Source organism: Cibotium barometz, chromosome 32, assembly GCF_041138505.1.
Source record: "Cibotium barometz isolate CiBa-2024 chromosome 32, ASM4113850v1, whole genome shotgun sequence".
In the NCBI taxonomy this organism is placed as follows: Eukaryota; Viridiplantae; Streptophyta; class Polypodiopsida; order Cyatheales; family Cibotiaceae; genus Cibotium; species Cibotium barometz.
The window spans coordinates 358,554-376,672 of NC_141077.1; the positions used below are offsets into that span (position 1 = coordinate 358,554).

General features: G+C 47.3%; 1 pseudogene; it reads left to right on the forward strand.

Moving 5' to 3' along the window:
- The first annotated feature begins 685 nt into the window (after nucleotides 1-685).
- The window catches only part of LOC147619707 (uncharacterized), a 43,877-nt pseudogene continuing 26,443 nt past the window's right edge, over nucleotides 686-18,119 (forward strand).

Here is an 18,119-nt window from a genome sequence, read left to right on the forward strand (position 1 = left end):
TTTGGAAGACCTCCACAAGGCCCAAGGACACCAAGGAGAAGGCAGGCTGATACGAGCGATGGCAGGCTGGCACACAAATCGGCGAAAAGTCAGGCGATCGTCATCACTGGAAAACGTGAACGAAAGAGCACCGTACGAAACGATTCGTTTTTTAGGTTTTTAAAATATGCATGATGAAAAAACACGTTTCGTACAGGACGAAACGTTTTGTACATTTTGAACCTGTAGGTACGAAATGCGTTTCTATGCAACTGTGAGGGAGATAACATTTTGTCCTTGTTTTTTAATCGAGCTGGTGTGTACATGCATCAGGATAAGTGGACTAGCTTATTTTGACAAAGTAGCTTGTCAACCATTGACTCCCTTTATGAATTGCTATGTGAATACATATGACCGTTCTGACATGGATACACTCTGCAGGGGAATGCGGTCTTTATATGGAGTTACTGAATTGAAGGCCTATTTTAGCCAATCACCAGTTCCTAGAGTTGATAAAAGCCTTCCATATCCTCTACATCAATAACTAGTAGAGTTACTTTGCAGCTTCGATCTTGATGTCTATGTTGGAGTTTTTGGGCTTGAACCTCTGTTATATGTTGTATGATGCACCTAAGGTGGATAGAATCAAATTCATTCTCTTTTATGTTCATGCTTCCGATTCTATTGCTTCTTCTTATGCTAAACCATGGGGGGAAACTTCACATTGGTATGTGTAAGTTGAGAACAATATTCCTTTGGAAATTTGTGGCATGCCAAATATTCATCTTTGTATTCTGTCTCCTCCCCTAAAAGAACTGTAGCTTGTGGTTGTTTTTACTGGAAGAATGATGCCAAATAAAATTAGTTTTTTCAACTCAATTTCCTAAAGAGAGTCAAAGATCATCAAAATTGTTAATGCCAACAAACATATAGTTTTGGCATGGGCTCAATCAGGAGTCTGTGCTACCTTTAGCAAGGGTAAGTAGTACTTGGTTTAATATCAATCTATGATCCTCCTTAGGGCCCTTACACATCTAGACTACCAAGCTATGCTATCTAAAAGTCTGATGGCCCTGAGGAGGGGGTGGGGTTAACTGGCAAACAATCAGGAGTTTGTGCTGCCTTTAACTGGGGAAGTAGTACCTAGTTTAATATCAATCTGCTGTCTGTGTGGTCCTCCTTAGGGACCTTACACACGTAGACTTCCAAGTTATGTTGTCTCAACATCTGATGGCCCTGAGGAGGGGGTGGGATTAACTAGACAATCGGGCCTGTTCATAACATGGGCTACTATATGTAAAGGTAGAGCTATTGGGTGATCAGATGTTTCTAGTGGTTTTGCAGAGACCAATAAGACAATTTGCTACCTCAATATTACCCCAGATGAAGTCATTGGGAGTTTATTCTAGAAAGAAAATAATGACCTTCTCATGACTATCTCAGTCTATGCATCTGATAATTTATGCACTTTGAAGTGCAAAAAAACACCCATACAGTATGTTTTCTCTGTTCAGATTCAAATCTATGTGTTCGTGTTAGCATGTATGTCAGTAATCATGGTTTAAGACAAATTTAGGAATTTTGGGAATTATTCGAGTCCCATTTCTTATAGGATTGGTTGGAAACTCGGTATTTTTTTCTAGTTTGAGCTAACATCTATTTGTTGGTGCACTCTTTGTGCCATTAGATTATATCTTGACACAACTATTTGGCGTATTTGTTTGTAGTTGTATAGATACATACATCAATGCAACAATATTGGAAGGACAAGGAAAACATGACACTAAACTTAATTGAGATTATACAACACCTGTTAAATACTATCTCCACTTTGAGACATTGAAGTAAAAACATGGGCTTTATTTAATTTGCCAAAAGAATTCTAAATATCACTTAAAAAGAACCTTAGAAGTGAGAGATCTCTAAAGGGTGTGGTGTTAGAAACAACAAAACAAAAAGTAAATCTCAATGACAGTACAATGTGCTAAGTTTACGATTGATCCACAGATAAAAACCCATCTCAGACACTATATCAAGATTATAAATTATGATATATATGATCAAATTTGAGGGACATTGAAGTAAAAACATGGGATAATAATGCCAAAGAACACTTGGAAAAGGAACCTTAGAATTGAGGGATCTCCAAAGAGTGTGGTGTTTAAAAACACCAGAAGCAATCAAATTTCAATGAGATTGTTACATTCAACAAGTTTACATCTTAAGTAAAGCACCATTGAGTTCAAGTATCAATACTCTTCTTTGTTTCCTTATTGTATCTGGGAGTGGTGGAACTCTTTTGCTTCTAGGTACATGAGTCACCAATGATTGGTGCCACCTCAATAGTAAGTTTTCTGTACACTTGAAATCAAAGCTATATGCTTCAACATATCCTGTTGAAAACAAAATGTATGGTTAATGGACATTCAAAATTTTAAATAAATATATTATGTGCCAACAACAACATAAATTCATCCATGATATGGATGGTCTTAAACCTTCATAGACAAATGCTCCAATACCTCAGAAGTTCAACCAAAAAAATAAAAGAGCGAGTATATTGTCAATGCTAAATTTCATCAAATTTATTGAATATGATGTATAAAAGATTTTCACTGTTGAGATAATTGTGTCTATCCAAATTAAATTATAATATTCATAGCCTTACACCTTGACAAGGCAATATCTTCAATAAAAAACAAACACACCTCATTGCAATCTTCATTGCAAATATTGACAAAAGAGATAATGAAATGATAGTAAGTTTGGAGGCATTTGATTGCTTGATACAATACTGTAAAGATTTGGCTCGTACAATCCAAAAATTAAACCCATCTAGGCACATTGTTTTGGCCAAAGCCTAAGTCTATCTTATGGGCTTTTAGTACAAAATGGCTCCAAACATTCTGCACCCAACAAGTCTTGATATTTGTGCAGATCCCATACTTCAAACTGCACGTTTAGACCTCAGAAATGGTTTCCTGCGACCTGCAGCAACAACTAGTATGAGTTAGGTTGGAATCTGATTATATAGTCACTCAATGTTTAATGAAACCAGACATTATCCTACCCATAAGCTCAAGTAAGCCTTTTGTAGCCTTGATATGTATGCTTTTGCTGTAACTCCACTTATGAGATGACCACGATCATATCCCAAGCGAGTAGCATAAGCAATAGCGTGTTGATCACTCAAAATCCTTCTTTTGTAACACACTTTTAACAAGCTTAGCTGGTCTTTGGATAGTAATGGTACTCTAGCTTTGGATGCCAACATTGCTAGATCCTTGCTTATGGATTCTACTTCTCTTTTTTCCCAGGCTCTTGATTAACTTTCAGGGAAGAGATAGTTATCTTTTGGATTAACACATCCCTTGAAAGGGCTATCATCAATAAGCAATGTATTCTTCTAATTGCAAATATCTTGGCACTAATTCTAAACCTTGAGTAAAGGTTTAAACATAGCCTCAATAGTAGGCTTATCTGGCCTATACACTTTTCGAAGATTATGGATATAACATTCTTCTTGTCCCCACACCATAAAGAAATGATATTTCTTATGTGCATACTGTTGAAGAGTATTTACATAGGCACAAACATTCTTGTGTAGCATGGCGGACCAAATATTGGTTGCAAAAGTCTCTTGAAGCTCTTCATTAACCTTGAAGATGTTTGCAAAGCTGAATCATCGATGTGATCTACCTCCACCATGTTGTCTTCATTATTTCTAGCATTTGAATCATGAGAGTTGATCTCTCTAGTAGGGCTTTCATGATGATGTTCTAGTTGAGCAATGTTATCTTCATCTTTCCCTTCTTTGTATATATCTGTAAGATTAAAATAAAATGCTATTACTTTTAGGATTTAAATAATACACCAAGGATAATACTAGTCATTTTTATATCTACACATATACTTTGTATCCAAACTTAGATTACTTAACATTGAGTGATGTACCATAATGAATTAGGAACCATATTACATGCCAAGACTTTCACATAAGGGTCAAACTTGAGTTTGAGCCTCACTTACAAGGGCAAAGTAAAGATCGCTCAACTTGAGATTGTGCCTTGTGTTAGAAGACATCCCCAAGGTTGGACATAAGTGGAGGTATGGATCAAACTTAATTTTGAGCCTCACCGCTACACTAGGATATGGAGTAAGTGTAATTTCTTAATAGTAAGTGTGCATCATCATTTGTATTAGGCTCAAACTTAATTTTGAGCCTCTTAAGTTTGAGACTCGCTGCTACACTAGGATATGGAGTAATTTCTTAATAGTAAGTGTGCATCATCATTTGTACCAGACGTTGGCATGAAATAAAGGATAAGTAGAATAGAAATATTCACTTTAATAGAAAAATGTTAAAAGTGAATCCAAAAAAGCCAATGTATTAATCAAAAGACTAATAATTATTTCAACAAATCCACACTTTGAACAAGACCTATGTTAATATTAGTAGTTGATAAGCTCCTTTCAATGATCACCATTCGTTGTACATTCATAAGCACTATCAATGCACTTTTCTACCTTTCTTTGGTTGAGAGCTTGATGGGCTATGAGCATGGTAGAGTGCTTTGCCTTTCTCTTCTTTGTAAGTGCTTGCTCCTCTTCTTGCACCTGAGAGCCTGCCATGTCTTCAGCTGCTATTGTGCTTACATCAAGGACTTTTGTTTTGTCACCCTCCTTTTTATGTTTTGAAGAAGTTGCACCAGCATTTCTAGATGCTTCAAGTGCACTGTTCACTATGGCCCTGCCTTTTTTCTCCACAATTTTCCTAACTTGAATGGTTGTTGTCTCCTTTTCAGGTATGGACTTTTTTCATGAATCCAAAGCCTTCTTTGCATGCCTCACCGCTTTCACCAGGTCCTCCACATTATCCACCCCCCCTGAGTTGTTGTTTCGAGAGCATCCAGAGTAAAGATTGGTGCACCATGTGGTTGCGAGTGGTTGCGAGGTAGCGGGCGCTCTGCTAGCTTCCATTCCTGTGAAGCACCAAAAAAGTTTCAAAACCTTAGAAAAAAATGGATTTAAATGCTACATATCAAATCAAAACCTATCAAACTTAAGAAACTTAATGCATGCTACAATTATTGATGCTTCACTTAGTTTTCTTGAATAGCGGGGGCCTCACTTGCATTTACTTAATCCATATAGAAGCTCGACTTAAGCTGGAGCCTAGATCTAAGTTGTGCACTCATATGCTAGGGGTACGCTAGCATAGAGAGGCAAAGCTCAAACTCAAGTTTTAGCCTTAAGGCGAAGTTCCATGTATGGGAGGCTTGAACTTAAGCTAGAGTCTAGATACAAGTTGTGCACTCATATGCCAGGGGTACACTAGTATATTGGAGCCTTAAGGCCAAGTTCCATATAGGGAAAATCCGAACTTAAGCTAGAGCCTAGATCCAAGTTGTGCACTCATATGACAGGGGTACACCAGCATATAGAGATAAGGCTCAAGCTCAAGTTCGAGCCTTTAGGCCAAGTTTTATGTAGGAGAGGCTCGAACTTAAGCTAGAGCCTAGATCCAAGTTGTGCACTCATATGACAGGGATACGCTAGCATAGATAGGGAAGGCTCCAACTCAAATTGGAGCCTTAAGGCCAAGTTCCATGTAAAGTTAAGCATGGAGAATGAGCCTTAACACATAAGTTCCATGTAGGGGAGATTCAATATGAAGTTTGAGCCTTAAGGCTGGTGTACACTAGCATCGAGAGCAAAGGCTCCAACTCAAATTCGAGCCTTAAGGTCGGGGTACACTAGCATGGAGACCGAAGGCTCAATCTGAAGTTCGAGCCTTAAGGCCCGAGGTGCACTAGCATGGACAGCAAAGGCTCAAACTCAATTTCAAGCCTTAAGACCGGGGTGCACTAGCATGGAGAGAGCAAAGGCTCAAACTCAAGTTCGAGCCTTAAGGTCGGGGTGCACTAGCATGGAGAGCTAAGGCTCAAACTCAAGATCGAGCCTTAAGGCTAGCATGGAGAACGAAGGCTCAATCTGCAAGTCGAGCATTAAGGCCGGGGTGCACTAGCATGGAGAGCAAAGGAGCAAAGGCTCAAACTCAAGTTCAATTCTTAAGGCCGGGGTGCACTAGCATGGAGAGCAAAGGCTCAAACTCAAGTTCGAGCCTTAAGGCCGCCGGGGTGCACTAACATGGAGAACAAAGACTCAATCTAGGTCGAGCCTTAAGGCCAGGGTACACTAGCATGGAGAACGAAGGCTCAATCTGAAGTTCGAGCCTTAAGGCCGGGGTGCACTAGCATGGAGAGCAAAGGCTCAAACTCAAGTTCAAGCCTTAAGGCCCCGGGGTGCACTAGCATGGAGAACGAAGGCTCAATTTGAAGTTCGAGCGTTCAGGCTGGGGTGCACTAGTATGGAGAGCAAAGGAGCAAAGGCTCAAACTGAAGTTCGAGCCTTAAGGTCGGGGTGCACTAGCATGGAGAGCAAAGGCTCAAACTCAAGTTCGAGCCTTAAGGCCAGGGTGCACTAACATCATGCAGACAACAAAAACTCAATCTAGGTCAAGCCTTAAGGTCGGGGTATACTAGCATGGAGAACGAAGGCTCAATCTGAAGTTCAAGCCTTAAGACTGGGGTGCACTAGCATGGAGAGCAAAGGAGCAAAGGCCCAAACTCAAGTTCGAGCCTTAACGCCAGGGTGCACTAGTAGCATGGAGAGCAAAGGCTCAAACTCAAGTTCGAGCCTTAAGGCCACGGTGCACTAACATGGAGAGCAAAGGCTCAAACTCAAGTTCGAGCCTTAGGGCCGAGGTGCACTAACATGGAGAATAAAGACTCAATCTAGGTCAAGCCTTAAGGCCGGGGTACACTAGCATGGAGAACGAAGGCTCAATCTGAAGTTCGAGCCTTAAGGCCGGGGTGCACTAGAATGGAGAGCAAAGGCTCAAACTCAAGTTCGAGCCTTAAGGCCGGGGTGCACTAACATGGAGAACAAAGACTCAATCTAGGTCAAGCCTTAAGGCCGGGGTACACTAGCATGGAGAACGAAGGGTCAATCTGAAGTTCGAGCCTTAAGACTAGGGTGCACTAGCATGGAGAGCAAAGGCTCAAACTCAACTTCGAGCCTTAAGACCAGGGTGCACTAGCATGGAGAGCAAAGACTCAAACTCAAGTTCGAGCCTTAAGACCGGGGTGCACTAGAGCATGGAGAGCAAAGGCTCAAACTCAAGTTCGAGCCTTAAGGCCGGGGTGCACTAGCATGGAGAACGAAGACTCAATCTGAAGTTTGAGCCTTAAGGCCCCGGGGTGCACTAGCATGGAGAGCAAAGGAGCAAAGGCTCAAACTCAAGTTCGAGCCTTAAGGCCGGGGTGCACTAGCATGGAGAGCAAAGGCTCAAACTCAAGTTTAAGCCTTAAGGCCGGGGTGCACTAACATGGAGAGCAAAGGCTCAAACTAGAGTTCGAGCCTTAAGGCCGGGGTACACTAACATGGAGAATAAAGGCTCAATCTAGGTCAAGCCTTAAGGCCGGGGTACACTAGCATGGAGAACAAAGGCTCAATCTGAAGTTCGAGCCTTAAGACTGGGGTGCACTAGCATGGAGAGCAAAGGCTCAAACTCAATTTTGAGCCTTAAGACCGGGGTGCACTAGCATGGAGAGCAAAGGCTCAAACTCAAGTTCAAGCCGGGGCCTTAAGGCCGGGGGGTGCACTAGAATGGAGAGCAAAGGCTCAAACTGAAGTTCGAGCCTTAAGGCTGGGGTGCACTAGCATGGAGAACGAAGGCTTAATCTGAAGTTCGAGCCTTAAGACCGGGGTGCACTAGCATGGAGAGCAAAGGAGCAAAAGCTCAAACTCAAGTTTGAGCCTTAACGCCGGGGTGCACTAGCATGGAGAGCAAAGGCTCAAACTCAAGTTCGAGCCTTAAGGTCGGGGTGCACTAACATGTAGAGCAAAGGCTCAAACTCAAGCTCGAGCCTTAAGGCCGGGGTGCACTAACATGGAGAACAAAGACCCAATCTAGGTGGAGCCTTAAGGCCGGGATACACTAGCATGGAGAACGAAGGCTCAATCTAAAGTTTGTGCCTTAAGACTGGGGTGCACTAGCATGGAGAGAAAAGGCTCAAACTCAATTTCGAGCCTTAGGATCGAGGTGCACTAGCATGGAGAGCAAAGACTCAAACTCAAGTTCGAGCCTTAAGGCCGGGGTGCACTAGCATGGAGAGCAAAGGCTCAAACTCAAGTTCGAGCCTTAAGGCCGGGGTGCACTAGCATGGAGAACGAAGGCTCAATCTGAAGTTCGAGCCTTAAGGCGCCGGGGTGCACTAGCATGGAGAGCAAAGGAGCAAAGGCTCAAACTCAAGTTCGAGCCTTAACGTCGGCGTGCACTAGCATGGAGAGCAAAGGCTCAAACTCAAGTTCGAGCCTTAAGGCCAGGGTGCACTAACATGGAGAGCAAAGGCTCAAACTCAAGTTCGAGCCTTAAGGCCGGGGTGCACTAACATGGAGAACAAAGACTCAATCTAGGTCGAGCCTTAAGGCCAGGGTACACTAGCATGGAGAACAAAGGCTCAATCTGAAGTTCGAGCCTTAAGACTGGGGTGCACTAGCATGGAGTGCAAAGGCTCAAACTCAATTTCGAGCCTTAAGACCGGGGTTAACTGGCATGGAGAGCAAAGGCTCAAACTCAAGTTCAAGCCGCCTTAAGGCTGGGGTGCACTAGCATGGAGAGCAAAGGCTCAAACTCAAGTTCGAGCCTTAAGGTCGGGGTGCACTAGCATGGAGAACGAAGGCTCAATCTGAAGTTCGAGCCTTAAGGCCGGGGTGCAGTAGCATGGAGAGCAAAGGAGCAAAGGAGCAAAGGCTCAAACTCAAGTTCGAGCCTTAACGCCAGGGTGCACTAGCATGGAGAGCAAAGGCTCAAACTCAAGTTCGAGCCTTAAGGCCGGGGTGCACTAACATGGAGGGCAAAGGCTCAAACTCAAGTTCGAGCCTTAAGGCCGGGGTGCACTAACATGGAGAACAAAGACTCAATCTAGGTCGAGCCTTAAGGCCGGGGTACACTAGCATGGAGAACGAAGGCTCAATCTGAAGTTCGAGCCTTAAGACTGGGGTGTGCACTAGCATGGAGAGCAAAGGCTCAAACTCAACTTCAAGCCTTAACACCAGGGTGCACTAGCATGGAGAGCAAAGGCTCAAACTCATGTTCAAGCCGCCTTAAGGCCGCCGGGGTGCACTAGCATGGAGAGCAAAGGCTCAAACTCAAGTTCGAGCCTTAAGGCCGGGGTGCACTAGCATGGAGAACGAAGGCTCAATCTGAAGTTCGAGCCTTAAGACCGGGGTGCACTAGCATGGAGAGCAAAGGAGCAAAGGCTCAAACTCAAGTTCGAGCCTTAAGGCCGGGGTGCACTAGCATGGAGAGCAAAGGCTCAAACTCATGTTCAAGCCTTAAGGCTGGGGTGCACTAACATGGAGAGCAAAGGCTCAAACTAGAGTTCGAGCCTTAAGGCCGGGGTACACTAACATGGAGAATAAAGGCTCAATCTAGGTCAAGCCTTAAGGCCGGGGTACACAAGCATGGAGAACAAAGGCTCAATCTGAAGTTCGAACCTTAAGACTGGGGTGCACTAGCATGGAGAGCAAAGGCTCAAACTCAATTTCGAGCGTTAAGACCGGGGTGCACTAGCATGGAGAGCAAAGGCTCAAACTCAAGTTCAAGCCGCCTTAAGGCCGGGGTGCACTAGCATGGAGAGCAAAGGCTCAAACTGAAGTTCGAGCCTTAAGGCCGGGGTACACTAGCATGGAGAACGAAGGCTCAATCTGAAGTTCGAGCCTTAAGGCCGGCCGGGGTGCACTAGCATGGAGAGCAAAGGAGCAAAAGCTCAAACTCAAGTTTGAGCCTTAACGCCGGGGTGCACTAGCATGGAGAGCAAAGGCTCAAACTCATGTTCGAGCCTTAAGGTTGGGGTGCACTAACATGGAGAGCAAAGGCTCAAACTCAAGTTCGAGCCTTAAGGCCGGGGTGCACTAACATGGAGAACAAAGACCCAATCTAGGTGGAGCCTTAAGGCCGGGATACACTAGCATGGAGAACGAAGGCTCAATCTGAAGTTTGTGCCTTAAGACTGGGGTGCACTAGCATGGAGAGAAAAGGCTCAAACTCAATTTCAAGCCTTAAGACCGAGGTGCACTAGCATGGAGAGCAAAGACTCAAACTCAAGTTCGAGCCTTAAGGCCGGGGTGCACTAGCATGGAGAGCAAAGGCTAAAACTCAAGTTCGAGCCTTAAGGCCGGGGTGCACTAGCATGGAGAACGAAGGCTCAATCTGAAGTTCGAGCCTTAAGGCCGGGGTGCACTAGCATGGAGAGCAAAGGAGCAAAGGCTCAAACTCAAGTTCGAGCCTTAACGCCAGGGTGCACTAGCATGGAGAGCAAAGGCTCAAACTCAAGTTCGAGCCTTAAGGCCGGGGTGCACTAACATGGAGAGCAAAGGCTCAAACTCAAGTTCGAGCCTTAAGGCCGGGGTGCACTAACATGGAGAACAAAGACTCAATCTAGGTCGAGCCTTAAGGCCAGGGTACACTAGCATGGAGAACGAAGGCTCAATCTGAAGTTCGAGCCTTAAGAGAGGGGTGCACTAGCATGGAGAGCAAAGGCTCAAACTCAATTTCGAGCCTTAAGACCGGGGTGCACTAGCATGGAGAGCAAAGGCTCAAACTCAAGTTCGAGCCTCCTTAAGGCCGGGGTGCACTAGCATGGAGAGCAAAGGCTCAAACTCAAGTTTGAGCCTTAAGGTCGGGGTGCACTAGCATGGAGAACGAAGGCTCAATCTGAAGTTCGAGCCTTAAGGCCGGGGTGCACTAGCATGGAGAGCAACGGAGCAAAGGAGCAAAGGCTCAAACTCAAGTTCGAGCCTTAACGCCAGGGTGCACTAGCATGGAGAGCAAAGGCTCAAACTCAAGTTCGAGCCTTAAGGCCGGGGTGCACTAACATGGAGGGCAAAGGCTCAAACTCAAGTTCGAGCCTTAAGGCCGGGGTGCACTAACATGGAGAACAAAGACTCAATCCAGGTCGAGCCTTAAGGCCGGGGTATACTAGCATGGAGAACGAAGGCTCAATCTGAAGTTTGAGCTTTAAGACTGGGGTGTGCACTAGCATGGAGAGCAAAGGCTCAAACTCAACTTCGAGCCTTAAGACCAGGGTGCACTAGCATGGAGAGCAAAGGCTCAAACTCATGTTCAAGCCGCCTTAAGGCCGGGGTGCACTAGCATGGAGAGCAAAGGCTCAAACTCAAGTTCGAGCCTTAAGGCCGGGGTGCACTAGCATGGAGAACAAAGGCTCAATCTGAAGTTCGAGCCTTAAGACTGGGGTGCACTAGCATGGAGAGCAAAGGAGTAAAGGCTCAAACTCAAGTTCGAGCCTTAACGCCGGGGTGCACTAGCATGGAGAGCAAAGGCTCAAACTCAAGTTCGAGCCTTAAGGCCGGGGTGCACTAACATGGAGAACAAAGACTCAATCTAGGTCGAGCCTTAAGGCCAGGGTACACTAGCATGGAGAACGAAGGCTCAATCTGAAGTTCGAGCCTTAAGAGAGGGGTGCACTAGCATGGAGAGCAAAGGCTCAAACTCAATTTCGAGCCTTAAGACCGGGGTGCACTAGCATGGAGAGCAAAGGCTCAAACTCAAGTTCGAGCCTCCTTAAGGCCGGGGTGCACTAGCATGGAGAGCAAAGGCTCAAACTCAAGTTTGAGCCTTAAGGTCGGGGTGCACTAGCATGGAGAACGAAGGCTCAATCTGAAGTTCGAGCCTTAAGGCCGGGGTGCACTAGCATGGAGAGCAAAGGAGCAAAGGAGCAAAGGCTCAAACTCAAGTTCGAGCCTTAACGCCAGGGTGCACTAGCATGGAGAGCAAAGGCTCAAACTCAAGTTCGAGCCTTAAGGCCGGGGTGCACTAACATGGAGGGCAAAGGCTCAAACTCAAGTTCGAGCCTTAAGGCCGGGGTGCACTAACATGGAGAACAAAGACTCAATCCAGGTCGAGCCTTAAGGCCGGGGTATACTAGCATGGAGAACGAAGGCTCAATCTGAAGTTTGAGCTTTAAGACTGGGGTGTGCACTAGCATGGAGAGCAAAGGCTCAAACTCAACTTCGAGCCTTAAGACCAGGGTGCACTAGCATGGAGAGCAAAGGCTCAAACTCATGTTCAAGCCGCCTTAAGGCCGGGGTGCACTAGCATGGAGAGCAAAGGCTCAAACTCAAGTTCGAGCCTTAAGGCCGGGGTGCACTAGCATGGAGAACAAAGGCTCAATCTGAAGTTCGAGCCTTAAGACTGGGGTGCACTAGCATGGAGAGCAAAGGAGTAAAGGCTCAAACTCAAGTTCGAGCCTTAACGCCGGGGTGCACTAGCATGGAGAGCAAAGGCTCAAACTCAAGTTCGAGCCTTAAGGCCGGGGTGCACTAGCATGGAGAGCAAAGGCTCAAACTCAAGTTCGAGCCTTAAGGCCAGGGTGCACTAACATGGAGAACAAAGACTCAATCTAGGTCGAGCCTTAAGGCCAGGGTACACTAGCATGGAGAACGAAGGCTCAATCTGAAGTTCGACCTTAAGACTGGGGTGCACTAGCATGGAGAGCAAAGGCTCAAACTCAATTTCGAGCCTTAAGACCGGGGTGCACTAGCATGGAGAGCAAAGGCTCAAACTCAAGTTCAAGCCGGGGCCTTAAGGCCGGGGTGCACTAGTATGGAGAGCAAAGGCTCAAACTCAAGTTTGAGCCTTAAGGCCGGGGTGCACTAGCATGGAGAGCAAAGGCTCAAACTCAAGTTCGAGCCTTAAGGCCCGGGTGCACTAGCATGGAGAGCAAAGGAGCAAAGGCTCAAACTCAAGTTCGAGCCTTTACGCCGGGGTGCACTAGCATGGAGAGCAAAGGCTCAAACTCAAGTTCGAGCCTTAAGGCCGGGGTGCACTAACATGGAGAGCAAAGGCTCAAACTCAAGTTCGAGCCTTAAGGCCGGGGTGCACTAACATGGAGAACAAAGACTCAATCTAGGTCGAGCCTTAAGGCCAGGGTACACTAGCATGGAGAACGAAGGCTCAATCTAAAGTTTGTGCCTTAAGACTGGGGTGCACTAGCATGGAGAGAAAAGGCTCAAACTCAATTTCGAGCCTTAAGATCGAGGTGCACTAGCATGGAGAGCAAAGACTCAAACTCAAGTTCGAGCCTTAAGGCCGGGGTGCACTAGCATGGAGAGCAAAGGCTCAAACTCAAGTTCGAGCCTTAAGGCCGGGGTGCACTAGCATGGAGAACGAAGGCTCAATCTGAAGTTCGAGCCTTAAGGCGCCGGGGTGCACTAGCATGGAGAGCAAAGGAGCAAAGGCTCAAACTCAAGTTCGAGCCTTAACGTCGGCGTGCACTAGCATGGAGAGCAAAGGCTCAAACTCAAGTTCGAGCCTTAAGGCCAGGGTGCACTAACATGGAGAGCAAAGGCTCAAACTCAAGTTCGAGCCTTAAGGCCGGGGTGCACTAACATGGAGAACAAAGACTCAATCTAGGTCGAGCCTTAAGGCCAGGGTACACTAGCATGGAGAACAAAGGCTCAATCTGAAGTTCGAGCCTTAAGACTGGGGTGCACTAGCATGGAGTGCAAAGGCTCAAACTCAATTTTGAGCCTTAAGACCGGGGTTAACTGGCATGGAGAGCAAAGGCTCAAACTCAAGTTCGAGCCGCCTTAAGGCTGGGGTGCACTAGCATGGAGAGCAAAGGCTCAAACTCAAGTTCGAGCCTTAAGGTCGGGGTGCACTAGCATGGAGAACGAAGGCTCAATCTGAAGTTCGAGCCTTAAGGCCGGGGTGCACTAGCATGGAGAGCAAAGGAGCAAAGGAGCAAAGGCTCAAACTCAAGTTCGAGCCTTAACGCCAGGGTGCACTAGCATGGAGAGCAAAGGCTCAAACTCAAGTTCGAGCCTTAAGGCCGGGGTGCACTAACATGGAGGGCAAAGGCTCAAACTCAAGTTCGAGCCTTAAGGCCGGGGTGCACTAACATGGAGAACAAAGACTCAATCTAGGTCGAGCCTTAAGGCCGGGGTACACTAGCATGGAGAACGAAGGCTCAATCTGAAGTTCGAGCCTTAAGACTGGGGTGTGCACTAGCATGGAGAGCAAAGGCTCAAACTCAACTTCAAGCCTTAACACCAGGGTGCACTAGCATGGAGAGCAAAGGCTCAAACTCATGTTCAAGCCGCCTTAAGGCCGCCGGGGTGCACTAGCATGGAGAGCAAAGGCTCAAACTCAAGTTCGAGCCTTAAGGCCGGGGTGCACTAGCATGGAGAACGAAGGCTCAATCTGAAGTTCGAGCCTTAAGACCGGGGTGCACTAGCATGGAGAGCAAAGGAGCAAAGGCTCAAACTCAAGTTCGAGCCTTAAGGCCGGGGTGCACTAGCATGGAGAGCAAAGGCTCAAACTCATGTTCAAGCCTTAAGGCCGGGGTGCACTAACATGGAGAGCAAAGGCTCAAACTAGAGTTCGAGCCTTAAGGCCGGGGTACACTAACATGGAGAATAAAGGCTCAATCTAGGTCAAGCCTTAAGGCCGGGGTACACAAGCATGGAGAACAAAGGCTCAATCTGAAGTTCGAACCTTAAGACTGGGGTGCACTAGCATGGAGAGCAAAGGCTCAAACTCAATTTCGAGCGTTAAGACCGGGGTGCACTAGCATGGAGAGCAAAGGCTCAAACTCAAGTTCAAGCCGCCTTAAGGCCGGGGTGCACTAGCATGGAGAGCAAAGGCTCAAACTGAAGTTCGAGCCTTAAGGCCGGGGTGCACTAGCCGGGGTGCACTAGCATGGAGAACGAAGGCTCAATCTGAAGTTCGAGCCTTAAGGCCGGTCGGGGTGCACTAGCATGGAGAGCAAAGGAGCAAAAGCTCAAACTCAAGTTTGAGCCTTAACGCCGGGGTGCACTAGCATGGAGAGCAAAGGCTCAAACTCATGTTCGAGCCTTAAGGTTGGGGTGCACTAACATGGAGAGCAAAGGCTCAAACTCAAGTTCGAGCCTTAAGGCCAGGGTGCACTAACATAGAGAACAAAGACCCAATCTAGGTGGAGCCTTAAGGCCGGGATACACTAGCATGGAGAACGAAGGCTCAATCTGAAGTTTGTGCCTTAAGACTGGGGTGCACTAGCATGGAGAGAAAAGGCTCAAACTCAATTTCAAGCCTTAAGACCGAGGTGCACTAGCATGGAGAGCAAAGACTCAAACTCAAGTTCGAGCCTTAAGGCCGGGGTGCACTAGCATGGAGAGCAAAGGCTAAAACTCAAGTTCGAGCCTTAAGGCCGGGGTGCACTAGCATGGAGAACGAAGGCTCAATCTGAAGTTTGAGCCTTAAGGCGCCGGGGTGCACTAGCATGGAGAGCAAAGGAGCAAAGGCTCAAACTCAAGTTCGAGCCTTAACGTCGGCGTGCACTAGCATGGAGAGCAAAGGCTCAAACTCAAGTTCGAGCCTTAAGGCCGGGGTGCACTAACATGGAGAGCAAAGGCTCAAACTCAAGTTCGAGCCTCAAGGCCGGGGTGCACTAACATGGAGAACAAAGACTCAATCTAGGTCGAGCCTTAAGGCCAGGGTACACTAGCATGGAGAACGAAGGCTCAATCTGAAGTTCGAGCCTTAAGAGAGGGGTGCACTAGCATGGAGAGCAAAGGCTCAAACTCAATTTCGAGCCTTAAGACCGGGGTGCACTAGCATGGAGAGCAAAGGCTCAAACTCAAGTTCGAGCCTCCTTAAGGCTGGGGTGCACTAGCATGGAGAGCAAAGGCTCAAACTCAAGTTTGAGCCTTAAGCTCGGGGTGCACTAGCATGGAGAACGAAGGCTCAATCTGAAGTTCGAGCCTTAAGGCCGGGGTGCACTAGCATGGAGAGCAAAGGAGCAAAGGAGCAAAGGCTCAAACTCAAGTTCGAGCCTTAACGCCAGGGTGCACTAGCATGGAGAGCAAAGGCTCAAACTCAAGTTCGAGCCTTAAGGCCGGGGTGCACTAACATGGAGGGCAAAGGCTCAAACTCAAGTTCGAGCCTTAAGGCCGGGGTGCACTAACATGGAGAACAAAGACTCAATCCAGGTCGAGCCTTAAGGCCGGGGTATACTAGCATGGAGAACGAAGGCTCAATCTGAAGTTTGAGCCTTAAGACTGGGGTGTGCACTAGCATGGAGAGCAAAGGCTCAAACTCAACTTCGAGCCTTAAGACCAGGGTGCACTACCATGGAGAGCAAAGGCTCAAACTCATGTTCAAGCCGCCTTAAGGCCGGGGTGCACTAGCATGGAGAGCAAAGGCTCAAACTCAAGTTCGAGCCTTAAGGCCGGGGTGCACTAGCATGGAGAACGAAGGCTCAATCTGAAGTTCGAGCCTTAAGACTGGGGTGCACTAGCATGGAGAGCAAAGGAGTAAAGGCTCAAACTCAAGTTCGAGCCTTAACGCCGGGGTGCACTAGCATGGAGAGCAAAGGCTCAAACTCAAGTTCGAGCCTTAAGGCCGGGGTGCACTAGCATGGAGAGCAAAGGCTCAAACTCAAGTTCGAGCCTTAAGGCCAGGGTGCACTAACATGGAGAACAAAGACTCAATCTAGGTCGAGCCTTAAGGCCAGGGTACACTAGCATGGAGAACGAAGGCTCAATCTGAAGTTCGACCTTAAGACTGGGGTGCACTAGCATGGAGAGCAAAGGCTCAAACTCAATTTCGAGCCTTAAGACCGGGGTGCACTAGCATGGAGAGCAAAGGCTCAAACTCAAGTTCGAGCCTTAAGGCCGGGGTGCACTAGTATGGAGAGCAAAGGCTCAAACTCAAGTTTGAGCCTTAAGGCCGGGGTGCACTAGCATGGAGAGCAAAGGCTGAAACTCAAGTTCGAGCCTTAAGGCCCGGGTGCACTAGCATGGAGAGCAAAGGAGCAAAGGCTCAAACTCAAGTTCGAGCCTTTACGCCGGGGTGCACTAGCATGGAGAGCAAAGGCTCAAACTCAAGTTCGAGCCTTAAGGCCGGGGTGCACTAACATGGAGAGCAAAGGCTCAAACTCAAGTTCGAGCCTTAAGGCCGGGGTGCACTAACATGGAGAACAAAGACTCAATCTAGGTCGAGCCTTAAGGCCAGGGTACACTAGCATGGAGAACGAAGGCTCAATCTGAAGTTCGAGCCTTAAGACTGGGGTGCACTAGCATGGAGAGAAAAGGCTCAAACCTAATTTCGAGCCTTAATACCGGGGTGCACTAGCATGGAGAGCAAAGGCTCAAACTCAAGTTCGAGCCTTAAGGTCGGGGTGCACTAGCATGGAGAGCAAAGGCTCAAACTCAAGTTCGAGCCTTAAGACCGGGGTGCACTAGCATGGAGAGCAAAGGCTCAAACTCAAGTTCGAGCCTTAAGGCCGGGGTGCACTAGCATGGAGAGCAAAGGAGCAAAGGCTCAAACTCAAGTTCGAGCCTTAACGCCGGGGTGCACTAGCATGGAGAGCAAAGGCTCAAACTCAAGTTCGAGCCTTAAGGCCGGGGTGCACTAACATGGAGAGCAAAGGCTTAAACTCAAGTTCGAGCCTTAAGGCCGGGGTGCACTAACATGGAGAGACTCAATCTAGGTCGAGCCTTAAGGCTGGGGTACACTAGCATGGAGAACGAACGCTCAATCTGAAGTTGGAGCCTTAAGACTGGGGTGCACTAGCATGGAGAGCAAAGGCTCAAACTCAATTTCGAGCCTTAAGACCGGGGTGCACTAGCATGGAGAGCAAAGGCTCAAACTCAAGTTCGAGCCTTAAGGCCGGGGTGCACTAGCATGGAGAGTAAAGACTCAAACTCAAGTTCGAGCCTTAAGGCCGGGGTGAACTAGCATGGAGAGCAAAGGAGCAAAGGCTCAAACTCAAGTTCAAGCCTTAACGCTGGGGTGCACTAGCATAGAGAGCAAAGGCTCAAACTCAAGTTCGAGCCTTAAGGCCGAGGTGCACTAACATGGAGAGCAAATTCTCAAACTCAAGTTCGAGCCTTAAGGCCGGGGTACAGTAACTTGGAGAACAAAGACTCAATCTAGGTCGAGCCTTAAGGCCGGGGTACACTAGCATGGAGAACAAAGGCTCAATCTGAAGTTCGAGCCTTAAGACTGGGGTGCACTAGCATGGAGAGCAAAGGCTCAAACTCAATTTCGAGCCTTAAGACCGGGGTGC